Source organism: Sinohyriopsis cumingii, chromosome 15, assembly GCF_028554795.1.
Source record: "Sinohyriopsis cumingii isolate HCF-2022 chromosome 15, ASM2855479v2, whole genome shotgun sequence".
NCBI lineage: Eukaryota > Metazoa > Mollusca > Bivalvia > Unionida > Unionidae > Sinohyriopsis > Sinohyriopsis cumingii.
The window spans coordinates 47812851-47818681 of NC_142975.1; positions in this window are offsets into that span (position 1 = coordinate 47812851).

Consider the following 5831-nt stretch of genomic DNA (forward strand, 5'->3'; position numbering starts at 1 on the left):
ATGTCACTGATAAAACTAGAGAAAAATAATATGGATATTTGTGGTTTTCGAATGCAAGTATGTTCTTGTTGTGCTCTCATCATAATAACAAATTAATTGTCATTAAATTGCCTGTTGGAATCTAAAAATTATAAACACAATTATTATGGCATCCTCCGTTCTGAAAGTGAGTAACAAAATGTCAAATCGCCAAAGCTGGGAGGCACTGTGTCTTCGAAGTACATTTAATACATTGATTGATGTACCAATTGTTTCAGGCAAAGCAATTGTGTCAAAAGTGCCACTTTGCACAAATTGAAATTGTTGGTTCTTTCTCCATAACGTACTGGGTGGTGTTTCAAAGATTGGTAAAGGGCTCTAGCAATGCTCCAAGAGTCGAGGAGAATCAATATTATTTGTAGAAAGGGTTTGTTGCGAAGATAATGGGGTAGTGTTTACCCTGAATCAAGCATATTGTGTCATCTTCGGTTTCATGTTAAGTGAAGACGAAGAAGCCAATATTCTTGGTTACACGCAATAGACACCTCATGTTTCTTTACTCATCAATTTAAAATCCACTATTCCCGGTTATTGGAGATTTAATACAAATTTATTTCACTTTAGGTTAAACGAAATAGAACTAGACAGTTGCTTGTCACCTTCATCGTTTTCGTCTATCTAAACAAACTATACAATCTTTATTCAGTTCTTTTTTCTCTTACGAAATTCACCGTGACTTACGTTCAATCTCCTCCTAACAAACTGATTCGTGCGCGGTCATTTAAAAGTACGTCCAAACTTCTTAGAAGCTAGTCCTATAGAAGTGTTAAGATAGTTAACTTTGACAGACCATCAATTATTTTAAGGCATCATTCATATACTACATCCAAAAAATGTATTATTTAAAACAAGAACTAGATTTTCTACAATTGGCGTATCCAAGAATCGATAATCAAACCCTAAAGCAAATCATTGTGAAAACAGGTGGAAGTGGATATTTTTTCGGAGTCATTATTCGTTCGCTTTTGATATGGGATTATATGACATTTACTTCTCAGTTTAGGCCAGGCACCAGCAAACTATTACCCCAGTGACCTGGATCGCATGTAAACATTTCGGTGGTGTGATTCCAGCCGGTCTCCTTTTCTTATCTAGAAATACAAGTGACGATAGCGTTCAATGTATGTTAATTCCACCCAGCCACCAGTGAATTTTATCTAATGAAATATCAGTATACTGTTTTATAGTTGCATTTTAGTATCTACACTCACATTTGGCTTTCTTGTTCGTTCCAACTGGGTTGGTTCGTGTTGAAGACTTGGAGGTTAACTAAACATATGATGAACTGTGAAATCACTAGCGGCATTGCACCCAAGCTATACAGGAAATAAAACGGAGAATGTCAACACATTATCAGACTGCTTCTAGGGCACAGAGACCATGAACAAGAATTTACTAAGTCATTGCCTAAACTAATTCCTGTCCCAAAATGTAATATAGTTATAGTTCTCTTTAAACACACTGTGCTAAGTTATTATGTAGTTCTCATTGAAATTAATGTTACAAGAACACGTGTTTCTTCATCATAGGTGACACACAGTGCTGTGCCATCGCGGACCCCTTACATATATAAAATCAGAACAAATGATAAAGAATGAAACTGTTCAAAGGACTTGATTTTATTTTGTGCAGAAATAAATTTGCGCAAGGAAATAACAATTGCCTTTTGTTTCTTTTCAAATCGAGTACATGGAGTGAAGATTGACACGTGTTTTCACAGCTCACCACACCTGTCATTCACCCAACCTTCTTGTCTATTTTTGTTCAAAATTCAATACATGTGCATTTGAGTAACATACATACCCGTCTTGCAATCGGACAGTAAAGTTCGAAGACTACAAGAGCTTGATGGTTATCTACGTTTTCTATGAGAGCATTTGTATCAGTGTGGAGCAATAACATCACCGTCCTCTGATTTATTAGCAAGTTTCTTTATATTGACTCTATGCTGGTTCAGTTTCGCTGTTCAATGAAAACATTCGTATTAAGTGTAGTAAATGTGAATGATATGCCCATAAAACTAGCTAAGGGTTTGCACCTGATCATGTCCTGACCAATACAAATGAGGTCAGCATCAAATTATGTTGCTACCACAAATGACAAACTGTTGGCACACGTACACGAGATGTGGGCAGGAATATACTCATCATTTATAGCGCAATAAACGGAATATATTACCAAGCTTCTTGCTACAAATATCGGCAAGTATTTGGCAGAAACAACGTGGCCTTAAGTTGTTTCTTTCAGAGAATAAGCTCTTCATCAATACAGGGAATGAAGAGCCTATTCGACAACCAGTGACAGAAACTCCGCAGGGATTTCGAAATGAAGATGCCAATTCAGGAACTATGCTAGAAATTGGAGTAGTGTTGCCTCAAACTCCAGTGAGTATCATCTGCTGTGCTGGTAAGGAAATCGAAAATGGATGACTTCATTGGTGTGTCGATAATAGGATATCGAATGAGTTCTTAATAAAATATGTTTACATCTTGCCCAAAGTTAATCAATATTTAGGCACCTTGAGTGGACCAACTGTTTTCTAGTCTTCATTTTGAGAATGATGACAGAGATTACTAAACAGTCATCACTCGAGAGATTTCCCTTGAAAACGAAAAATTGGCTTCGATTTCTAATCCAATGACGTTTTGTTAAGAGGTTTCTAATTGTTAATTTTCCTTATTTCCCTACATGAAGTGATTATTACTTGGCGGTCATGTAAGTTACACCATGCAGTCTTGGAGATGGTGTTGAAATGAGTTCGTGAAAATGGATTGAAAGTAAGACATGTTGAAAGTTTTTCCAGACAAGAGTACGCTAACTCGGCATATTGTCAACAGAAATGGTGATGAACAAACGCAGAGTTGACAGAGGTTGCTAGATTTAGAGAGCATCAAAATAAAAGGAAGACCTGCAATCGATCTTGAGATTGGCGAATTGCTTCCATAGCTTTGCTTCAAGATATGTTACGAATGCACTATTCATAGTACGACATGTTAAAGAAAGAATCTGTTTTCATACGGACAAAAGTTGAAAATGTAAGCTTCGAGGAATTAAAAGACAGATTTACAAGTGCACCAGTATTGTTTGTTATTACCTACACAAGAGGTCCCATTTATGAGTGAAGACTGAGGTAGCCAACGTACGTTTAGGGACTATACCCTAAAAAAGCAGAAAGGACAGGAGATGGCTACTAGTTTCACTAGTAAGCACCTGGGTCCAGCACAAGAACGATATTGCGTCCGGAAATGGAATATGCTGGAAGGTGTTGTGTTTGCAAACTAGCTTAGATATTATTTGTTGGATCGTCCATTCATTTTATGCTATAACAATGAATTCATTTCACGGTAAGTTAGATTAAACAGTTCCAACTATCATTATGACTGTAAAACTCACCTCGCTTACTGTATAGCACCATTCAGATAGAAACCATTGACAAAGGGACATGCAGTGTCATGTTCGCTAACTGGAAGAGTGAATACCCGTACTAAACTGAATAAAAACAATGATAATGATATACAGCCATTAATGGGCAACTGAAGAGCCTGTCAGAAATCTGAGGTTCTTCTACTGAAGTTCACAGAGAACTGCAGAATAGCAGTGAACATACAAGAGGTGAAGACGCGACTTGCTAGGAGCATAAAACCATACCAGACGATGGATTTCCCATTCCACTTTTTACCTCAGCGTTTGAGGTAACTTTCGATTATTGTTGTGTTCAATCACGTGTCATGAATGAATTTATTTTTATTTTTGCAACAAATCTTTGCACATGGATGTGGAATAGTTGTAGTTTATTATTAAATTATGTATGATCGCGCGATACAAAGGTCTTCTCGAGGACATATGGCGAATCAGGATCCTTTTAGCTCTTAACAATTGTGCTTTGCTGTGTATAACCAAGAAGGTTCTCTAGGAATAAAATGCACATTGAACCTTATATGAACTAGACCTGCCAACCTGAAGAGATCATTTCTTTTATTTATTTACTTCTGTTTCAAAACATCGAGTCCACTACTGAAATGTCAAAAGTAAGTACACTTACTACTCTGACTTAATTATAGTCTCAGTGTATTAAAGAAAGAATGAAAGATATAGAGATATAGTGGGAGCATATTTTCTTCGCTGAAGCAAGTTTTCAGAGCAGAGTATTAATCATACAGCAGATTATGACTCTAAACAGGCTTCTAGTCCATTATGTAACGGCTATAAAACGGAAGGAATAGGATCGTTATATAAGTAAAACGATTGAAATTAATATAGGTCTCCGTTCCGTTCTCTTTGTTAGCAATGGCAGGCTGGCTACCTACTCAAACGCACCCAAAGAGACAAGTACTTATGGGATATAAGTAAGCAGTAGAATGCAGGTTTCGGACACTGCTGCATAAAATGCGTTTAGTGTTATTTGTATGTAATTCCTTACACTGTATCTTCAGTTAATTCCTAGCAGCACTTCCAGGATGTTGGCACTCCGGTTTCTGTCCTATGCTGTTTCCATTAGTCCTTATATTAAAGCCCAGTGTCGCCGCTTTTCATAAAATTCACTATGCTTCTAACTTAACTAAAGTTTGGAAGGAAGGAAAATATTTGATAAAGAAAACTAACTGACATACATCGTTGTTGGAAACAATCAAGATATGAGGTTTAAATGACATTGAAATATTCAGTTTAGAATTAAGAGATGGAACCCCTTAATACATTCACTGAGTCTCTCGTAATTCCGTTCTTTTCCGGAGTGCTCCAAACGTAGTGATGTGATACAGTCAACAAATCCCGTTAGTGGCTACTCTAAAATCATAAACAATCGCACGTGGTGAAAAAATTGATTCCAGAGGGATTACTTTAAGCGGAACTGAGACGACAAAATGTGCATTAGATAACATTAAAGGTAGGGCGAATATTGGTGATCAGCTGGGGCGCTGCAATATTTTTAAAGAGCGAACTTGTACTGCTGAAGATATAACCATCTGTTGCCGATTTCCATATTAATTGACAAGCATATGACATGCACTAGTAAAAACTATGGTATATGAAATATGCTTTTAAAGAATGCTCATAAATGCAAGGCCGAATACTGCATCATATCAAATGACTGATTGTATCTTTACGGCGCACCTGCACGGTTAGGCTATTTAGCGCCATACAAAAGGTTGCATCATATCGAACGCATGACATAAGGTAACCTACTGTATTTGACAAAGCGTCGTGTTGGCTTCTTATGTTTGCAACTGTGACGTTATGAAACCATGTGTTCCAGCTTTTGACTGAAATCGGTTGACCCAAGGATGTCGCCAATCAACATCAGGTTAATTCGTATACTTGTAAAAAATGGACGGGTTTCACGGTTCGAGGGAGAAGTTACATGGCTCATAATGCGATGAAACGTCTATATTATCTGGTTTGAAAGGAACCTAATACTGTTTAGGACCAAAAACTCTCAAGATTCAGTGTTATCCAGATGACTTGGCATATACGAGTTTTCGCAAGCAAATGCGGCATTCAAACCTTAATATCATTCTCTCTCTTTCTCAGCCTCTCTGTATATATTGTACATATGTCCATCCCAAGCTGTTTATCTATATACCTTTCTAGCTATTGAAAACGGTGACCTAAATTAAAATAAAACTACATTTATTAAAAGAATCGTACACTGTCTGTAGGACAATTAAATTCAAAGAGGGTGTGAATTAAAACATAGTGTCTTTCAAAATAATGGAGAAAATGAAACACAGATACAGCATACAGGGTTATAAATTTGCTGGTATATGCTGGTGGTAGAAGTAACAGAAGTAGTC